Here is a 22,463-nt window from a genome sequence, read left to right on the forward strand (position 1 = left end):
CACGTGACCCGGAAGTGTCTCCGGACAGCGCTGGCCCCTGGCCTCTTAAGTGAGATGGGCGCACAACCCCAGAGTCTGTCAAGACTGGCCCGTACGGGCAGGGGTACCTTTACCTTTACCTTTATCATATCACCCCTTAACCTCCTCTTCTCCAGGCTAAACATGCCCAGCTCCCTTAGCCGTTCTTCATAAGGTATCGTTTCCAGGCCTTTGACCATTTTGGCTGCCCTCCTCTGGACACGTTCCAGTTTGTCAGTGTCCTTCTTGAACTGTGGTGCCCAGAACTGGACACAGTACTCCAGGAGTACTCCACAGTACTCCAGAAGCAGCAGCCCGTCGCCATGGGAACGGAAGGTGCGCGCGCGCGCCCGCCCGCCCCCGCCCGCGTGCGTGCGTGCGTGGGGATGGGGGGGGCGTGTGCGTTAAAGGTCCTCTCGCCCTCTCCTCACGTGGGCGTCGCCAGCCCCTGCCAGGCCCCGCCCCTTCCCCCTCATCCTGCCGAAGGTTCCCTTTGCCCAGGTCTGCCGCCGACCGGCACCAGCCGCGCTGCTGCCGCCGCTGCCGCTGGTAGTGAGGCGGCGCGCGCCTCTGCCCGGACCCGAGCGCGCATGCTCCGGGGCTCGCGGCGGCGCCCCCCCGCTCGGGCGCGCTCGGCTCCGCTCGGCTATTTCCGCCTCTTTGTTGTACTAACTCCCGACCGGAATAATTCCCCCCCCACCACCCCCATTCTAACCTTCTCCGGGTTCTGTTTATATATATAGATATATATATATAGATACACATATACACACGTCTGTCTCCATATATATATATATATATATTAAAAAAAATAAAAAAATAAATATCCCCCACCGGCGAGTGTGTCTGAGGGGAGCGGGCTCCCTCCCCCACCACCCCACCCGCGTGGCCGGCGCCGTCCTCGTTGCTGCTGCTGCTGCTGCTGCCGCTGCTTCCTCCTCCTCCTCCTCTTCCTCCTTCTCCCCCCAGCCAGGTCAGTGTCTTCTCCCCCTTTCCCTGCCCGGAGTTACGGCGGAGGCCCCCGCCGAGGGCTCCCTCCCTCTCCCTCCTGTGGGCCAAAGGTGTTTTGGGGGGCGGCCGTGAGGGGAGACCACCCACCCCCGCCCCCCCAAAAAACACGCCTCGGGTGCCGGGGCCGCCCCCTGCTTCCCTCGACAGGAAGGGGGTTGTTATTTGGGGGAGGGGGGCAGGTGGATGTGCCAGAGGTGCGGAGGGCCACAACCTCCGGCTCCCTCCTCGCCACACACCGCTGGGATTTGGTGGGTTTGGTTTTCCTTTTTTTGGGGGGGGTGGGGGTGGGTGGGTGTCTATGTCAAGGGGAGGTCTTGGTTTAAGAAAAGGGAAAAGGAGAGGGAATTGGGGAGGTGGGTTTGAAGGGTATGCGCGTCCTTAACTTTCTGCGACTGCAGCAAATGCCCTCCAGGGAAAAGGGGGGTGGTGGTCTTCCTGATCCAGAGTTGGACACTTTCCCCCTTCTACCCCATTCCCGGTAATTATAGCCCTCCTCCCCACAAATCATAAGCTGGTTTTAATAATAATAATATTAATAATAATAAGTCTTCTTCCCCATGGCCATTTGCCTCCCCACCCACCCCTCCAAAAGTGGAAGGGGTCCTTAGATCTTTCAGAAATGTCTAACTCCCCTTACACACACACTTTTAAAACGATTTAAATCCCTGGCATTGAAAAGCTACCATTGATTTCATCTGCTTTCTCAACCCACCTCCCCGCCCCCAAGTTGTGCCAAGGAGTAGTCTCTGCTTGTGTGGTGACTAAGGGCTGGTTCACACCGGCGCCTTGCTTGTACTATGGTGGTTCCCATAGCCCAAGTGCAGTTTAAACTGGAAGGCTGCCACATGGGCTTGATGGTGTAAGGAAAGAAAAGAAAAAGGGGAAAAGCGTGGTTTGCTGTGTTTTATTGGGGATTTCGCCCTGGCGCAATTCAAGGTTACTGCATAGTTGTGAGTCTCCCAAGTTGACAGTGGCGTAGCGTGGGGGGTGCAGGGGGGGCCGGCCGCACCGGGCGCAACATCTGGGGGTTAGGGAAATCCACGGGTTAGGGGGCGCAAATCCACGGGTTAGGGGGCGCAAATCCATGGGTTAGGGGGCGCAAATTACTTGCCTTGCCCCGGGTGCTGATAACCCACGCTACGCCACTGCAAGTTGATCTGCAGAAGTCTGGGCTTGGTATCAGCAAGTAACTAACTTGAAGCTTGCCCACATCAGAGCAGCCTGGACTCTCAAGGTGTTCTTGGCCTCAGGTGTTTATATGAGTGTTATTTGTTGTAATGAAGTATTGTTTTTGTTTGTTTCTGAATTCTCCACTCCACTATTTGATACTTCTCAGAGTGCTTCTTGATTTTGCCATTAAGGAAGTTCATGTCCAGCAATTTAGCCAAATGTCCTCACATAGTAAATAGTTTTAAGACCTCCTTTGATGGAAGTGATTGGAGAGGTGATCAAATCCGTAGTTGAGATGAACTATCTATAGTGCTATTGATAACTAAAAAAAATTGTTTCAGAAATTATTTTGAGTGGCTCTGCTATTCTGGGATGGGTGCACTGTCAAAAAAAGTAGGAGATAATGTGTTAGTAAATGTGATGCAAACATGATTTACCTCAGGCTAGTGTGTTGTGAACTTGAGAGCTGTGCTTCTAGTGATGGGGTGTAATTGAAGAAACACACTTTTGTGGCTTGAAGTTCAGTTTAACTTGGATTTCTTAAAATCACTTTATCATGTTGGAATTTCAGTTTTGTAAATGCTGTGGGAATGTGATTAGGATTTGGTGATAAATAGATACATCTTCATAACTAATTACAAGTGGGCTCTAGATTTTCATATTCTCTACATAAATTGCCCTAAATCTTCCTACAATAATTGGTATTTCTAGTTTAAAATGCTTGCTATATTATTTATAATAAATGCAATGGTCTGTGAAAATGTGTGCTTTAGAGGTAAAGCTACACTTTTAAATCTAGACTCCAAATGTATTTTTATACCCCTTTTCTAGCAGTGTTTAACTTTATATGTCTGCTTATCCTTGAAGTTATCCATATATATATTTCTCCTTGTTATCTGATTATATTTTCATAGTATCTTTCTATGCATTCCTACGGTCCTGGGACGGTGTCTCAGGGGCTGAAGGATTGATTAGCTCTACCTGATGTCAGGTGGGGAGAGCAGATGTCTGAGCCTCCTCTCTGATGCCCTGGCCCAACTGATAAGAGCTCTGACATGGAAAGGACCAAATAGGGGGGATTCTGGGAAGTTGCTGATATCCAAAAGATCCTAAGTCATCCTGGTCTCCTGCTAAACCCCCAAACCCAGGGGAAAGCTAGACGTGTTTCTGAGTGTGTCTGAACCTCTCCCTCTCTTTGAAAACAGTGGGAGGGAAATGAAAAAAGTCACATTTTTTAAAAGCTTGGAAGTGGATGGCATTCACTTCCACTCTGCCAGCAGAGCCTGGGGGGAGGGCATTGGAAGATGCCGTTACAACATCTTTGGTCCCTGCTCTTTTGCTGAGCTGCAGCCTAAAACTGTAATTCAGGCTTTCTGTTACCCCTGATTCAGAAGCTCTATTTTGCTTCTAACCTGTGATGACCTGTTTCACAAAGGTATTTACCGTGGGGAAGACATTACTGACGCTTAAGAAGCTTTTTGCTAGGTCATAGCCAAACTTTACACCTAACAGAGATCTTATTTAAATATACTGACAGCTGCTTCACATAACAGAAGCTGGTATGTGTTAACTTTTGTACATATCTGCTTCTTCTCCATAATGTTTGGGAACATTATGTCTGTGATTTTTCTCCATACATACACTGCAGAACCTGCGCCTCTTTCTGTAATGTCTTGCAAAGTGATCTTAAGGCTGCTAAAATTTATCAAGGGTAGAAATTGAGCTAACATATACTGCAGTGATGCCAGAAGTCGCCTTAGCCAAGAGTTTTCAAGTTTTCTACCATTTCAATGTCAACATGTCTACTAGGGAGCCACTGTTGGTTTGCAAAAGATTCTGGGGCGTGTTTGGTGTTAACAATCTGTTCTTCAAGAGTGTTGGTTAGGGCTGTTGGGCTTCATCATAGTTCTCTGCAAACAGAGAATACTTCTTAGCAGAGGGTTCTGTGTCTGCACATTAGAGGGGAAGATTGCAGTAGTGGGCAAGTTATTTATTTAAGCAAACTGACCTGTCATTGCTGATCTTCTGATTAAAGAATCTCTGATAAGCCTGAAACCATTGATTTAATCTATATACGTAGTAAAGGTAAAGGGACCCCTGACCATTAGGTCCAGTCGTGACCGACTCTGGGGTTGCGGCGCTCATCTTGCTTTATTGGCCAAGGGAGCCGGTGTACAGCTTCCGGGTCATGTGGCCAGCATGACTAAGCCGCTTCTGGCAAACCAGAGCAGCGCACGGAAATACTGTTTACCTTCCTGCCAGAGCGGTACCTATTTATCTGCTTGTACTTTGACGTGCTTTCAAACTGCTAGGTTGGCAGGAGCAGGGACCGAGCAATGGGAGCTCACCCCGTTGCGGGGATTCGAACCGCTGACCTTCTGATCGGCAAGTCCTAGGCTCTGTGGTTTAACCCACAGCGCCACCCGCGTTCCTTTATATACGTAGTTCTAATAGCCTATTTGCACTTGCTTTGTGATAGAAAAGATCAAAGTTCACTTTTGACCAATTTTACCCCAAATAGCCAAATCTTAGTGTGAAAATACTTTCAATTTAGCATTGCAAGTCTTTATGCTAACTTCATTTCCAGGTACCATTTATGTGCTGGCGCCTGCATTATACACCTCTAGGTGCCAGTCAAAAACGTTCCTCTTCTGCCAGGCCTTGTACTGATAAACATCCAATATACTTTTAAATGTGTTGTGGGAAGGAGGATTATTGGTTTATTTTTGTTCTTGTTCTTATTATATATTTTGTGGGGTTTTTTATATTGTATTTTTTTATGTTGTGGGTCGCCCCGAGATCTACAGATGAAGGGAGGTATACACATTTAATAAATAAACGAATAGTTTCTTGAAATTGAGCTGTTTGATATTACCCATGGGAATCTGGCTTTGGAGTGGCAAGTGGCTCAGATAGATTTAATACAAAGAACATCATGTCTTCAACTAGTGAAATTAAAAGTGCAAGTCTTAAGCACACCCATACATCACATGCTTGAAAATGTGATTGTCATGCTGGTTTTTGTTACGTTCAAACACTTCAGTTCTGTGTAGCTGTGATTGGTGCAGAAAGTGGCTTGGACCGATGCAGCCTTATTGACATCCATCCTAGGTGAGAGAAGTAGGGCAGGTCTGTCTTGTAACATTGCCTGTCAGCTGAACTCCCATTACAGCCAGTTACTATCATATTTCAGGAACTCAGGCTTATTCAGCTATAGCTGGCTCGGTGGTAGCCCCAAAGGCAGGTAGGGGACTATACGAATAAAATCTTCTGAATTTTATATGCAGCCCACCTCTGCTGTGGTCCAGATTCAACCACATTTCACCTGTGAAAGGCATTTGCATGAAGCTGCTGCATAGTGTCTTAAGCGTGGGTAGGCAAACTAAGGCCCGGGGGCCGGATTTGGCCCAATCGCCTTCTAAATCTGACCTGTGGACGGTCCAGGAATCAGCGTGTTTGTACATGAGTAGAATGTGTCCTTTTATTTAACATGCATCTCTGGGTTATTTGTGGGGCCTCCCTGGTGTTTTTACATGAGTAGAATGTGTGCTTTTATTTAAGCTGCATCTCTGGGTTATTTGTGGGGCATAGGAATTCGTTCATTTCCCCCCCAAATATAGTCCGGTCCCCCACAAGGTCTGAGGGACAGTGGACCAGCCCCCTGCTGAAAAAGTATGCTGACCCCTGCTCTTAAGGAATGGTTGGTTAGTGCATTGTTGTTAGGCTGCCCCTCGGCCGTAGTGTCTTGGATTGTCCAACAGCAGCGTGGGTGTAAAGTCTTTCTGGTGCCACCAAATTCTACCTGATATTGAAGCTGCTTGCCAGAGCTCAGTAATTCATAGGACTGGGCTGCAAGGCACTCCTTTTCTGTGAAGCAGGTTGGTTCACTGTGAGAATATTGTGACATTAAAATGAAAAGGCTTTAGAAATATTGAAGAATGCCCTGTCATATATATATATATATATATATATATATATATATATATATATATATATGATTGAGGGAAGAAATTAAGCATATTTATTCACTTTTCTCCCTCAAATTCTGAGTAAGACAGGTTTTCCAGCTATTACATGTAAAACGTTAAGTTTAAAAATGAGCCACTGTTTCCTATGTGCCCACAATACAAATACTTTTGTACATGTATATGAACACCCCATAGCAGAGCAGCTCACCTGGTAGAACATTTCCCTCCATGTCATATAAATTTCCCCATTCCAACAAGTGATCTTAGCACCACTTTCCTCAGCAATTCTCTGTTGATGGAATAATGTAAGCTATCAGCAGAATGAAGTGGTAAAACTTACTTCTGGCTTGCGCCTTCATTCTTCAAATAAACTGAGAGAAAAGTAGAGTATAATTTCTCACCCCCAGAACCAATCCCCAGACAGTTGCAACTTTTTCCTTTCTGATGTCCTTAACCCTGTCATCATATTTTTTTTTAAAAAAACCCTGTCACTGCTTTGACAAGGATGAATGCTCCTCTCTTAGATATGTGGTTGAGCTGCTGTGAACAGATACCTTTTATTATCCCCTCCGATATGACCCTTGTGAATTATTGTTGATTCCAGTGTTTATAAAGTTAAGATCAACCTTCTAACAGCAACATCAGCTTTTAAAAATTCTGTGAGTTTGGAAGATAACAGCAATTACGCTTTGGGAAGTTCTTATCAGAGAGTTTTATTCTTTAAAAAATGCTTGAGAAGCTTTATTCCACTTGAGATTATTTTTAAGGAAGTTTTTGTCCACCTCCAATTTATTTTAAACAAATTTAATGTTCAGTGGGAGTGAAGTGGTGGTGTTAAGTAAGGTGCCACTCACAGATGTGTCTTTTGTCACTGTAATTATTTGTCATTCATGGAAGTAGAACAAAAGTCATCTCACCAGGTATAGTCAGAAAGCAGGAGTCACATCAAATGTGATAAATTTTCTATGTGAGAAACATTTCCAAATATGAAACAACATGCAACTATCATGCATGGACTCCTGTCAGTTCCCTAGCTTGATGGATCAACTTGAAGTACAGAGTGTGTGGCTGTGTGTGCAACATGTGTAGTTTTGCACACAGTAGAGTTTTCTTGTACTTTTGAACTTGTTTGTAGAAAGAGTTACCAAAAAGGTTTGGCACTGTTTGATCATAGGTATGTATGCCACAAATGTGTGTAGTGAAATATACCCAGGTTGCATTCTATTTCCAGGACTGAAGTTCTTCTCATGTAGGACTCATGTCCTGTTTGCAGTGGCCTTGAGCTTTTAGTGCTTTCATGGATTGTCAACCTTTTTGGCAATAGTGTGGCAAGTCAAGGTCAAAATGGCACCACTCTGCTACGCACCAAAGTACATATGCAGCCTCCCTCCCATGTACCTTGAGATGCTGCTGCATCTATTGATCTTGGGAGCTGGCAGAAGTGCCGGACTGACTCCGTTTTTATCTTTTTATTAGTTTAGATATTAATCAGATATATCTGTGCCAAGCTGGTTGCATGAGATGACTTGCTCCTATCCAGGAGTGCCACAGTTCCAAGCTGATCATGCCACTCCACAAGTTGACTACCAATGGGTTAGTCACAATAAAGGACAGGAAACTTCAGCAATAAATTACTAGTATGCTGTATGTTACCTGAACTTTTATAATGATGTTGTGTGTCAGTGACTATAAAGTAGGGATGAGCAGCCAAGGTCATCCAGACTAGTCTCATAGGTGAAAGAGAAGAACCCATTAGTCTTGGTAGTGGACTTTGGTTTAGAGCAGTGTTTTCCCAAACTTAGATCTCCAGCTGTTTCCAGACTACAATTCCCCCTATCCCTGACTACTGGTTTTGCTAGCTAGGATGATGGGAGTTGTAGTTCAAAAAAACAGCTAGAGACCCAAGTTAGGGAAACACTTGTTTAGAGAGTTGTTGCCCTTAAGGTGCTTTCTCAGGGTGGTTCTGTATAAACATAAATGCTGAGGGCTATAAAACCTACCAAGAATGAAACTGCTGTACCAGTTAAATGCACGTGAAAGTCTTCTACTGTTACTGTTGGAAGACATATCCTTCAAACCAAGCACCCCCCCCCCGACATTTTGCTGTTCTCAAGAGTCATCAGACAGTTCAAATGCACACAAATCTGCTTCTATCTGCTGCTGTTCCAAAGCTGTGCAATTGTTTCTATTTACGTGTGTCTGATAGTGTGAAATTTGGAGCCATGTACTCCAAATCTGAATGCTTCAGCCCACATTGGGAGCTGTGAATAGAAGGACTCTGAAGTAGAAACTGTTGCCAAGGGTATTGACGAATTAGTAAGATGCAGTTTTTGAGTGCATGGGTTGGTCAATACTGTATGTTCTTGATACTTTCCAGAGGTGGGAGGGATTCATGGAAAGCTACCCTAAGGGCTCGATTCAAAACCTATGTATTATAACATAGTGCTTGAGGCTGAAAATGGTTGCCTTTCTGTGTGCCACGGCAACATTGATGTTGACCACATCTTCACCCCAGTAATCTACTTCCAAGTTGTCAGCTTTTACGGGAAAACACGCCCCCCCCCCCCCAATTAAGCACTGTTTGATGGAGGCTTACCCGGCAAATCACATTCTAAAATCAAATACCAAAAAATTGACAATTTTTTTCTGTTGCAGCTACTTTTAACACCCATTGCTCAATCCTAGGATCAGAAATATTTAATTCGGGTGAGTAGCTTGCCCTATATCCATATGCATGGTTTCATATCAGGTCAATTGGTAAAACCAAGCAGAGCATTCTGCTTTATCTGCTTATTAATAGCAGTGATATATAATTCAGAACTAATGCAAACAGCTCTTTCATTTTCAGGAAAGTGCACGAGTGTCACTTTTCAGCTCAAAAATATTTTGATCTGCAATAGTTAAAAATTTTGGTTGCCAAGATAAGATTTCTGAATACACTATGGAAACCTACATGTTTTAAGTGCATTGCTCAGTTTGATTCATTCTTCGTAACTATGAATGCTACTTTTTGAGTAACTTGCTGCTGATTATTTAACATGTGCCAGTGTTTTTGGAGAGTATGTTTATTCAGGGTTAGGTGGTTTTACCCACATGCAAGTGCCAGATATGTTAATTGATCCCAAACTTCAGGGTTGAAAAAGTGTTATGTGTGCAAACAAAGCTATTGCATTCTCCAGAGATGCTACAGGATATGAAAAAAAAAAGCCATTTGAGTTTGAGATGTCCTAGCAAGCAACAGGTGGTGTTAGTTGTCATAGCCCTGTGATAGTGTGAATGCTGAAATGTTGCACTCTGAAAAGTTGCTAATTGATGATGTACCCACAGACTCCTTCGATTACATATGGCATTGTTTGTATGGGAACCCTACCTCTTCATTCGTACAGTGGTGCCCCGCAAGACGAATGCCTCGCAAGATGAAAAACTTGCTAGACGAAAGGGTTTTCCATTTTTTGAGGTGCTTCGCAAGACGAATTTCCCTATGGGCTTGCTTTGCAAGACGAAAATGTCTTGCGGATTTGCTTCCTTTTTCGTAAAACCTTTAATACCCGGGCAATCCGCGCTCTGCAAGACGAAAAAATCGCAAGACGAAGCAACTCGCGGAACGAATTAATTTCGTCTTGCGAGGCACCACTGTACTTAGTTTGCCTGGGATGCACATTTATATTTTAAAGATGGTTTGGCTGGTGGAAAGAATTGGTGTCTATTCATGAGGTAGACCCAGTATGCAAAAGGTGTGGTAGATGCTTAGGTCCAGCATGAGATAATTTGGATTTCTTGGAGGCAGTTTTTGAAATTCACCAGGCACCAGGTCCCACCAGCGCCACTTGCGATCAAGTGAAGATGCCCTGCCGCCAGGATGGCGCCTGATGTGCATCTGGAGGTGCACTGGGGATCCTTGGATCTTGCCTGTTTTCACACACTGAAAACACACCCTGTAGAAGTCTGTGATATTTTATCTTTACAATCAGAACAAATTTTAAGAACCATGAAGTTGTATTGAAAAAATCGACCTTCAAGCCGCCTGGCCCCAAAATGAGAACTAGACATTGGTTTTAGCAATTGGCGCCTAGCTTATATATCTGAGTTTATAACACTGCTCTTGGAATACACTTTCCTGGAAAATTGTCTTGCACAAGGCTCATTAAGTGATTAAAATAAATGTCAGCTACACAGGAGAGTTCCCTGGTGGGTTGCACCCTTGGTGCAAGGCCATTTGCAAGCCTTTTGTTTCTTGAAGCCTCATTGAAATCTCTATCTCTGCAGGAGAGTAGGGCCTCTCTTTTTTTCTGGACAAACTGAATATTTCCTTTTAAAATCAGCTTTGTTTTTATTTATGCCACCTCCCCCCCCCAGGAGCGCAAGGTTGCACACATTGTTCTCCCCCCTCCTCATTTAATCTGTACAACAACAATGTCAGGTAGGCTAGGTTGAGGGGCAGTGATTGGCCCAAGGTCCACTGTGAGCTTCATGGCCTGTGGGGATTTGAACCCTGGTCTCCCAGGTCCTAGTCTGACACTCTAACCACTGTACCATGCAGGAGTAAGCCTCATGGAGTTCAGTGGGGCTTATTTCCAAGTAAGTGGATGTAGGATTGCAGCCTTAAGAATGTAAGAAGAGCCCTGTTGGATAAGACAAAAGGGCTATCTAGTCCAGTGTTCTGTTCTCACAGTGGCCAACTAAATGCCACAAACTGGAATTTAAGTACAATAGAACTTTCCATTTGTGTCCAAATTTTAAATCAGGGGGTCAGTTTCTTATAAACTTCTTAAGTAGCTTGCTTAAGTTGGTATTGCATCAATTATATATGTGGTTTTGGGAACAATAATTTGTAGTATGTCTTCCTGGTATATGTGAGCATAGCTCAAATGCCATTTCCAGGTGGTCTCCCATCCAAGCAACTTAGGAGCTATAGAACTGTGTCATTTACCTTCAAACCATCACCATTCCAGAATACAGTATTTGTCTGAAAGCGCTATTACAACCTTCAGTTTCTTTATTCTCTTATTCCTTATTAGTTTAATATAAGATTCTTGTTCACTTTCTGCCATTTAATAATTGGCCAGATTGTATTGGCTTCTTGCTAAACAAGGATGACTGTGAACCGAATTCATCCTTTGTGAAACAGCTAGGTTTTTACAAACCTGGACAATTGCTTAGCATTGTTCTGTGGTGATTAACATCAAGGGAGAAATGAGCTTTAAGAAAGCAGGCTGCCTGGAGCAGCTCCATTTAATGAAGGTGTAGCTAAATTGGGATGATTTTTGTCTTCTGAAAATATCTTTACACTCTCAGGAATTCTGGATTTATGCTAATTTACCATCTTTCTAATGCATTTTCCTAGTGGAAACCTAATTTTTAGGTCTACTGTTCAGCTTTTTTAGATGGAAAGTATGAGAAGTTCTGCAGTAGTTACCCTCTTACCTAGGGGTTCTCTGAGGTGGAACCACACATTCATGTCATGACCCCACAGTCTAGCATTTACCAGGGCACCAAGTCGGAGGCTAGAGTAAGATCTGGTTCCTGACTAGGAGCCTCATGCTGTGAATGACGGTACCCAGTGCAATTTTTCTAGAAAAAGAGGTGCGTGAACTCCTCCCTTGTTCTCTTATATGGCAATAGTGGCTACCTGAGAGGTGCCGGAACTGTGTTCTGGTGAGTTCCAGCTGAAGAAAAGCCCTGGCAGTACAGCCAGTGTGGTGTAGTGGTTAAGAGCAGTTGACTCGTAATCTGGTGAACTGGGTTCGCTTCCCCGCTCCTCCACATGCAGCTGCTGGGTGACCTTGGGCTAGTCACACTTCTCTGAAGTCTCTCAGCCTCACTCACCTCACAAAGTGTTTGTTGTGGGGGAGGAAGGGAAAGGAGAATGTTAGCCGCTTTGAGACTCCTTCGGGTAGTGATAAAGCGGGATATCAAATCCAAACTCTTCTTCTTCTTCTTCCTTGAACCAGAGGATGGCAAAGAGGTCTCTCTGATGTTACAGCACCAGAGTCCATAGAACTGGATCCCTCAACCAGAGGAACATGATACTGCCTCCCACAGTATCTTGCCATTTCAAAAGTGCCTGTCTGGAAGGCTGGCCCTTTAAGAAAGCCCAGTTTACTTAGATTTGAGTAGAGTCAGAAACCTGGATGCTTGTTTGCCAAACACAAGCTTCATTCAGTATTTTACGTAAAAAAGGAAAGAGGTTCAGGCCTCCTAGGCTGATGGGTCCTCTCTACTGCCAAATCTAACAATTCTCTAGTTTCTGCTAATTGTTTTTTCAGGTCCTATTAGAAATCTAAAACACCAGTTAAATAAGCCAATTTGTATAATGAACGATTCCTGGGGGTTCTTCAGATAATTTAAACAGAATATTTGAAACATGGAGTGAATATCCTTATAAATGTGCCAACCATGTATTTGATTTGGCAGCAAATAATGTGGCATGCTAACAGTAACTCTGCACAATAGCACTTCAAATCTCAGTGTTTTTAACACGTTCCTAATTAGGTGTGAAGTGATGTGAAGTGATCGAAGGTTCATAGCATCACAGTGGTTGAAGCTCATTCAGATTTTCTACTAACACAGTTTATTAGGTTGGTAGTCAACTACCGGTAATACTGGATATTAATCTGGATTGACAGTTTGTGAATCAAGGTTTCACTGACATTATGAAAAAGCTAACAATCCATATTTGAAGGGTGCCAGAGTCTTTCACTCAGAATCTGAGCCTGTAAATGGTGCATGAGAAAAAAATGGTCCTAGGATTGAGACAGAACTAAATGTCATGCCAAACAAAGGTTGCTGCTAAATACACAGAGTCTGTGAGAAGTTCACCCTCCTCTTCTCAATAATATTATATTTAAGAATACACAAATTTCCTTCTCAACAAATGTTTACACAGCTGTGTACAATAAACAGAATGTATAATAGATATAAATATATGCACAGCAGTTTAGAAACAAATCTTTAAAAGATACATTTTTGTTAATTGCCTAATATAGATATACTTATGGAAGCATATTATGTTATGTATTCTTCTTCTTGCCCCAGGCCCAGGCACCCACCAGGGACGTGGGTGGCACTGTGGGTTAAACCACAGAGCCTATGACTTGTCGATCAGAAGGTCGGCGGTTCAAATCCCCGCGACGGGGTGAGCTCCCGTTGCTCGGTCCCTGCTCCTGCCAACCTAGCAGTTCAAAAGCGTGTCAAAGTGCAAGTAGATAAATAGGTACCGCTCTAGCGGGAAGGTAAACGGCGTTTCCGTGCGCTGCTCTGGTTCGCTAGAAGCGGCTTAGTCATGCTGGCCACATGACCTGGAAGCTGTCTGAGGACAAACGCCGGCTCCCTTGGCCAATAAAGCGAGACGAGCGCCGCAACCCCAGAGTCGGTCACGACTGGACCTAATGGTCAGGGGTCCCTTTACCTTTAGTATTGTTGAGAGGTGGTAGAGGAATGCACAGTGCGATGTCCTTCTGTCATGTATTTCCATACGATATTAAGGGGAGACGAGGGAAAATACTCATTTCATGGTCTTGCATCTGATTCTGGCCTTGCATTGTGATCTGTACATGTCTACTCAGAAGTAAGTTCCTCTTTGTTCAGTGGGACTTACTCCCTTGCTAGGGTATTTAGGATTGCAGCCTTTTAAATCTGGTTTTCATAATAGGCTAGAGCTGGAAGTGCCATTGTACCTCTTGTACAGGGTGAGTCTTTTAAAAGAGGCCCCGTGGAACATGTGTACTCTGTATCCACGGGGCCTCTTTTAAAGGACTCACCCTGTATCTCGTCAATATGGCTAGGAACACTCTTTGTTCAGCCTCTGGGATTGTTGCTTTTTCTCTTAACAGAAGAGCTTTGCATTTGCACTAGAAGCAGAAATTCAACAAGTGAAAATTTCCTGGCAAGTTGAATTTCTTTTTTTCTGTGAAGCAGTTAAAAGGACAAAGATCCTCTTGTCAAGATGGAGAGAGTGATAGTCCTGAAGACTATCATAGAAAAAACAAAAACAAAATATCTTAACACCTCTCAACCTATTTCAGAACCTTTGGTGAGGCAAGTGGGTACACTTGCATCTTCTGTTTCTTCAGTTTGATGATGAACAGAAAGCAAAGGATTATAAAGCAACAGTGGACAGTTGGGTGTGGGAAGGAGATCACTCAGAGGGGGATGGGAGAAGCATGGCTGGTTCACATCTTTGGTTTGTAGAGGAGTCAGAAAGAGGTTTTCACTGCGCTAGGTGAGGAGCCACAATACAGGAAAACATCCTTGAGGGTGAAAGTAGGGAACACTGTGAAGCCCCCACAGTTAAAGACAACTGCACATTTTGCACAGAAGTTGAGCTTGTTGTTTGTTTCCTTTAGCAAACATGCAGAAGGCTAAATGTCAGATGTGAATCCTTGTTTACCTATAGCAAAGTTATTTGTGACATAAATATTAATTTGGACATTTCATTTGAAGTTGACAAGTCAACTAGAAGTTGAAAATACACCCTTTCCCCTTTGCTCCTGAGAAAAACGAAAGAGCAAAATTAACACATTCCCCCACTGGGTATTAGGCAGCCTGATACCCATGTTCTAAATGCATTATATTAATTTCAATATCATTTCTGTGATAAGTTTTCAGACTAGATAGAAGTAACCCACTTCTCTCAATTTTAGTCAACTAGCACTGATTAGGAAGTTGCTAGTGCTGATTTCAATAGCTTCCTCCCACCCCCCAATGTTGTTGTTGTTGTTTAGCTGTTTAGTCGTGTCCGACTCTTCGTGACCCCATGGACCAGAGCACGCCAGGCACTTCTGTCTTCCACTGCCTCCCGCAGTTTGGTCAGACTCATGTTTGTAGCTTCGAGAACACTGTCCAACCATCTCGCCCTCTGTCGTCCCCTTCTCCTTGTGCCCTCCATCTTTCCCAACATCAGGGTCTTTTCCAGGGAGTCTTCTCTTCTCATGAGGTGTCCAAAGTCCTGGAGCCTCAGCTTCAGGATCTGTCCTTCCAGTGAGCACTCAGGGCTGATTTCCTTCAGAATGGATAGGTTTGATCTTCTTGCAGTCCATGGGACTCTCAAGAGTCTCCTCCAGCACCAGAATTCAAAAGCATCAATTCAAAAGCATCCCCCCCAGTAGCCTTGCATATAAGTCTATGAAATTATGAATCTGCATACAATTTTACTAGCCCACCTATACCTATACCTGAATGCCTCAATATACACATTTCTTTAACTTGGTCACCTAGAGGTTATTCCTAGCTGTCATCAGGTGGATACTTGATCAGATATTGTTAGGTCAGCCTGCAGTAAGTTTTTCAGACTCTCATCAAATGGTTTGTCACCAAAGTTACCCCCGTGGGATGCTGAGAATGAAAACATTTTTGCTGAAGAGGAACTTCATTAAGCCCGAAATCTGGGATCCCCTCCAAACCTGTGCCACAGTTTTGCATTTGTTTTGCAGGGTTTTGCAGAGCAAACCTCACGTTTTGCAGCCCCCCTGTCAAACCGAGTAATCAAACTGGGGTTTGTCGTTAACCCCCCCAAAAAAAACCTGTGCCAAGGGGGACTGATTTTTTTTGTCTTCTCCCCCAAGGAGATTGAAAGAAGGAATGGTGAAGAGGTTGAAAGGGAGAGCCAAGAGTTTATGAGGAAAAAATACTGAGGAGATGGCAGAGATAGTGAACTAAACTGAACTACCTTCAGATGACAGGAAGAGGAGTCTTCTGCCCTGACTCAGCTTTAATCCAGCCACAGTTTATTGCCAGGCGAGTGACAGAGACTGCATTCCAGCTCAGACTGTAAGATCAGACAGGTCTGAGAAACCCCAGTTGCTCATCTGTGGGTAACTGATTTACTGGATTCTGTTCCTTCTCGTGTTTTGTTTAGCAACATGCATATTTATCTGAAATGTTCCTCTTTTGTATTTCTCCCACTCCCAATTTGATCAAATTGCCCTGTGATGTCAGTTTTCTGGAACGTTTTGAATTGATATTTTTTCTTAAATCCCCCCCCCCAAAAAAAAATTTAGGGTACGTTGCAATGGAAAAAATTGTAATGCCCTAGAGAGCAATCTTATTTAGCATGCTTATTTTATTTGTATTTAGTAAATAAAGCTAAAAACTTTGAAACTGCCAAGCTTACCTAATATTTATTTGCAGTTGGCACCATTCATTGTTTCGGTGGAAAAAATAAACACTGGAAAACCTTCTACCCTACAGGTTCTCCTTGTAGTTCTGTTGGCAACTTAATCAGTCCTACAAGGCTGTGACTTTTATCCCTCTTCATCCATCCCATTTCAGTTAAACAACAACAATCACTTAAGCCCAGGATTTCTAGTAAAAGAAGTTGCCAGTATGAAAAGTGGGGTTAACAAATGTTGAATGTATAAAATACCGTATTTTTCGCCCTATAGGATGCACTTTCCCCCCCTCCAAAATGAAGGGGAAATGTGTGTGTATCCTATGGGGCGAATGCAGGCTTTTGCTGAAGCCTGGAGAGCGAGAGGGGTCGGTACGCACCGACCCCTCTCGCTCTGCAGGCTTCGTGGACCTCTCCGCAAGCAGCGGGAGCGCTCCCGCTGCTTGCGGAGACTTGCCTGCATGCCGAAGCCTGCGCGCGCTGAGCTCAGCGCGTCCAGGCTTCGGACCTCTCCGCAAGCAGCGGGAGCGCTCCCGCTGCTTGCGGAGAGTTGCTTGCATGCAGAAGCCTGCGGGCGCTGAGCTCAGTGTGTCCAGGCTTCGCGGACCTCTCCGCAAGCAGCGGGAGCCAGCGCTGGGCTCCCACGGCTTGTAGAGAGCTGCCTGTTTGGGGGCTGGGGCGGGGGAAGCTCGGGCCTCCCCCGCCCCAGCCCCGCACCTGGGGGGGGGGGAATAATTTTTTCCCCTTTATTTCCCCACGCAAAAAACTAGGTGCGCCTTATGGGACGGTGCGTCCTATAGGGCGAAAAATACGGTACATGTTTGCTAAGAGTAATTGAAATATCCAGAGCAGTTACATTTTATTCTGCAACCTAAAACAACTTCACACAGGAAGCAACTATTGTTTATGCTTTTCTAACTTCAAGGTTACACTACTGTAATGTACTTTAAGTAGGCCTACCTTTGACAATTTGGAAGCTTCACCTGGTGCAGAAAAACCCAGCTGGTGTATGTTTCTTTTTTCTTTTTTTTCAACTTTCATTGAAGGTGTCTCATCATTTCTAGGGACCAAGTTTTTGTCTCAAAATGAAATTCAGGTAGAATCAGAGCTAAAAAACAAGTTTGGAGTGACACAATTTGAATACTGCAATTTTGATGGTAGGACCATGATACAGATGTACTGCCACATCTGTGTGGAGTAAACCTTATTTGCCTGGCATTAAAGCATGACCCAAATGATCATGTTCAGTTGAATATGGAAACTGCCAAGATAACTGCATTAGGGCTAGAAATCCTTGGGTAGAATCTTACTCAGTTTTTTCAGTATGCAAGTTGATCTTGCGGGTTTTGTTGTAAGATTTAGTAACTTCTGAGTTTGGCTGCTTTTGAAGTTTTCACTGAGGCTTGTTTAATCTAAGGGATTTCCCCTGTGAAGCCATAATTCGGTCCTAATGCCATTATTCTTGTAGAATTGTTAGTACCACATATTCAGTATTGGGACTTTACTTAAAGCTGAAATTGTAAAAGTTACAAAAGAGGGCTTTTGGACATTTATAAAACGTTTACTACCTTAATTAAATTTAGCTACATTTTGCCCAGATTTGATTTACGGCATCCTAAAATGCCTGCAATGTGTTTCAAACGGTCATTAGTCGATGTTCCAGCTAAACTCGCAGGTGGGGATTCTCAAACTTATGGGGACATTGTGGAATTTTGAAACAGTGCCAAGAAATACTGACTTTTCCGCTAGATTCCCACTCCGCTGCTCCCACACCACACTGCTTTTCCATTTAGTAAAAGTCAGATACAACAGAATTAAAACAGATCTTCTTGAATTTGCATGATTTAAATACTCCCCCCCCCCCCCAAGAAAGGGCTCCCATTCATTCACATTTTGCCTTTCCACAGGATCTGGGTAAAAGTCAGCTCCACTAAAATCAGAAAACAGATCTTATTACATGGTTTATGAAATGAGATCCACCCAGAACAACAACCAAATGAGATTTTACATTGGTGTCTATAGACTGCATGCTAAAAATCATGGATCCAGCACTTGACGGCAGTTACATGACACACACACAAAGATGAGCCCACGACATCGATCCTGATGAATTATCATGATTTTTAGATATGTCAATAAAACCATCATGTCACATAATATATCTGAGGTTACCTGTGATTTGCCTGAGGTATGGGGAGAAACTTTTTTTAAAAATCATGAGAATCCAAAAAAAAATACACTTCTAATTCATGCTTTTCGCCATTTTACCACCCATTCACTCAGTTTGGAGAGTTCCCTTTGGAGCTCTTCACAATCTCTCTTTGTTGTAGTGACCATCAGCAAACGTGGCCACCTCACTGCTCATTGCTAACTCTATAAATTGTTTATGAACATGTTAAAAAGCAAAGGTCCCAATGCTGATCCTTGAGGGACTCCACTTTCTATACCTTCATTCGGAAAACTGTTCATTTATCCCTACTCTTTGCCTCCTGCAACTTAATCAGTCCCTGATTTGCAAGAGGGCCTAAACCTCTTATACCTTGGCTGCTAAGTTTATTCAGGAGTCTTTGGTGAGGTACTTTGTTGAAAGCTTTTTGAAGCTCCATGTACACTATGTCAACCAGATCACCTCTATCTATATGCTTTTGTTGACACTCTCAAATAACTCTAAATAGGTTCATGATATGTTGAATGTTCTCCGTAGCAGGTGCTTTACCACTGAGTGTGTGTCGAGAGCTCCCAAGTGTGAGTAGGTGTGCCACTTGGAGGAAGGGCTAGTACATTTTTGTGGTTGCGCTTCTGCAAGGTTACATGAGAGCTAGTGTGAGATTTCTTAATTTAGGCGGCTTGAGCAAAAGGCTTATGTGGCAATGCTTCCTATATTTTGTCTGCTTCAAGAAACTGAAGACACTGGCAGCTTCCTCTTTTTTTATACTGTACTTTTATTCACTTGTAGAGCAAACTGCTTAACTTTTAATTTCATTTGAACACATCTTCAGAGTTTCCCATTTATTTATTGGTCCCTGTGACAAGGCTGCATTAATGCCCACCTACTTTCAGGGTCTCTGGGGCTGCGTTTGGTGAGCTAGTTCTGTGTAGGGATCTCAACTACGACTTGTGTGTTGATTTGGAAGACTACTAAGTGAAATGATGTCTCTGACCACTGCATGGCAGGGAGACAGCTTGGCACTAGTCTTCAGTAAGCTTATGTTCAGGTAGGCAAAATTGATATGAGAGCAACCCTTAAAGGGACAGTCCTTAATTAGAGCCAGCGTGGTGTAGTGGTTAAGAGCGGTAGTCTCGTAATCTGGGGAACCGGGTTCGCATCTCCGCTCCTCCACATGCAGCTGCTGGGTGACCTTGGGCCAGTCACACTTCTCTGAAGTCTCTCAGCCCCACTCACCTCACAGAGTGTCTGTTGTGGGGGAGGAAGGGAAAGGAGAATGTTAGCCGCTTTGAGACTCCTTAAAGGGAGTGAAAGGCAGGATATCAAATCCAAACTACTCCTCCTCCTCCTCCTCCTCCTCCTCCTCCTCCTCCTCTTCTTCTTCTTCTTCTTCTTCTTCTTCTTCTTCTTCTTCTTCTTCTTCTTCTTCTTAATTAGAGCCAAAATGGTGTCTTGGTTTCATGGAATCCTGCCCCCCTGCCGTACCCAGTGAGATATTTGTACAGAATATTTTGGATACATTTTGGGATCTCATAGAATTGTAGAATCATAGAATTGTAGAGGATCCTCTAGTCCAACCCCCCCCCCCCCCCGCAATGCAGGAATATGCAGCTGTCCCATACAGGGACTGCGTTTGCAACCTTGGTGTTGTCAGCACCATGCTCTAACCAACTGAGCTGTCCTCAATATTATTTTTGTTGTCTGTGCCTCTGATGCCTTGTTCAGAATTTACAGAATAATATGCATGAAATGCTGGTCCCTGCACTGATTCAGAAGAGATTGCAGTCGAAATGTGGGGACATGTAGGAAAGAAACACAGGAGGTGGCAGGGGAAAACGAGGGCTGAGTGCAAATGAAATGCAGTTAGAGGTGCTTAGGTTTTATTTCACTGGGGATTAGGATTTAGGAGCAACAGAAGAGGGGAGTTTGAAGAGGCCCTGAGGGGGAGCAGCATGCAGATGTAACTTGTGTTTTAATGTATTTGATATTTGATGTTAGCCGCCCTGAGCCCGGTCTTGGCCGGGGAGGGCGGGGTACTTACTTGTGTAACTACATTCTAGGCCTTAGGGGCAGCAAAAGGGGAACAGTCAGAATTTAGATACGTAAATGCTGAGAAGTCAGCATATGAAACAGCTAATGGTTGGGGGAATAACTTAGAAAAACAAAACAAAGCACCATTCCAGTGAATTAAAAATACAAATCCTGCTCCTACTTCTCTTCCAAAGTTCTAACTTAATGGTTTGCCTGTTCAAAAACAAAACAAAACACTGACTGGGAATCCCCATCCAACACTAAAAGATTCCAGTTGTAGGGTATTAATAACCAGCTTAATACTGAGTCTTGCATGAGTCAGTACTTTATTTTTTCCATAGCTTAAAGCATGCCTTGCATATTTTCATGCAAATGAAAGAAATAATGTTTTAGAGGCTGTATAAAAGGCATTTGTGGTATATTTGCCATTAAAAATAAATCTTCTCCAGTTATATTTCAAGTTGTCTCTGTAGGAAGTGTGAAGTGGGCATTTAGAGACAGTTTCAAAATGCTGAAGAAATTAAAAGGGCTGTTCTTGAGAAGCCTGCAACTGGGCGTTATTATCCAAGCTTGACCTTACTCCGAATTAGGGTTTGAGTGTTTTCTTTCCCCACTGGAGGGCAACTTTCCACTGTTGGGAAGTAACAGCCTGGACTATAAATGCAAAGTTCAAAACAGATAAAACTTCTCTTCTCAAGGCAAAGATGGTTGGTGTGGTCAGGTGTGGGGAACCTTTGAATCTTCAGATGTTCCGGATCTACAACTCCCATCAGCCCCAGCAAGTATGGCTCATGGCCAGGAGTGATGGGAGTTGTAGTTGAGCAACATCAGGGGGTGCAAATGCCCCCCCCCCCGCACCTCGTCTAAGGTGCCAAGCTACCCTCTAATGCTGTGCTGTGTTCATGCACAGCACCTTTTTCGTATCATAGGTTGTTGCTACTATTAAGAGTAATTAGAAGCCCAAACTTGCCACATTGATTTCTAAAATGCTAATTTTGAAGGAAGCAGAGAACAGAGTCACTGAAATCTTATTTCATGATTACTGTATTAGTGACTCATCATCCAGTTTGGGCATTCTTTATGCTTAGAATCAGTTTGCCAGAGGTTTAATTAGCACTGAACTTTGAAAAGGATGTTCGTATGTGTGGGTTATCAGGTAAGCAGCAAAGGGAACTCTACCTGTTACCAGCTGGGCCTTGAAAGGTCAAACTGTGCAAAGGTGGATTTCATTAATGGCTGAGAGGGTGGTCTATTCTACACTTAATGCATGCTTAAATTGTGTTCCCCTCAAGCTGATTTTGCCTCTGGTGCCTACAGATTCTTCCTTCTTGACTTCAGTGGGTTTTCAGTATAGAAAATGAGTGACCTGTCGTGCAGGAGCTTTCCCCCCAAAGCAGGTGCTTGGCCCATAAGCTTTTCTTTATTTTCAGGGTTTTAAGGAATTTAATCAGGGCTAAAAGGGGGGAAATGCAGTTAACCCTGGCTACATGGGTTCATGTGCTGACAGGGCTAACAACTTCTGATTTTAAAAAATGTGGGCACCTTGATCGCTCCAGGCAAGTCAGTGGACAGAAGTAGAAGCAAAAGTTGTAGCAGCAGCTGGAATGCCAGGAGGAATGAGATGAAGACATGGAACTGCCCTGAGACCTCCGAGTATAAGGCGGTATATAAATTCAATCATTTTTTAATTTATTTAAAAAATTGAACACTGCCACCCACTCCTGCCTCCCTTTTGCCTCTGTGCTGAGTAGAACAGAGTTGGGGAGAGATTCTGGAGATATTTTGGGAGGTAGTCAGTTGAGTTTTATTGTTTATTGCACTCAAATTATTTTTTTCTGTGAGTTTAGTATAATTGGCTTGTGATTCTTAATTAGTACTCTTGCTGTAGTACTAACCCTTGGATTTTGTGAAGCATTTAACTGTTCTAAGCTGCTTTGGGAACCAATCTTGGTTGAGCGGGATATAAATATACTAACAGTGCAGTTGCTAA

The 22,463-nt window shown here is 43.7% G+C and overlaps 1 protein-coding gene across 6 annotated transcripts in view; it reads left to right on the forward strand.

Annotated features, from left to right (window-relative positions):
• Positions 1-696: 696 nt before the first annotated feature.
• The window catches only part of PCGF3 (polycomb group ring finger 3), a 52,133-nt gene continuing 30,366 nt past the window's right edge, over positions 697-22,463 (forward strand). For all 6 annotated transcript variants that reach the window (XM_079959768.1, XM_079959772.1, XM_079959773.1 and 3 more), the window contains exon 1: positions 697-991. The gene's annotated coding sequence lies outside the window, so the exon portion shown is untranslated. The remainder of the gene's footprint in view (positions 992-22,463) is intronic.

This window comes from Podarcis cretensis (genome assembly GCF_951804945.1).
Source record: "Podarcis cretensis genome assembly, chromosome: 17".
NCBI classification, from domain to species: Eukaryota; Metazoa; Chordata; class Lepidosauria; order Squamata; family Lacertidae; genus Podarcis; species Podarcis cretensis.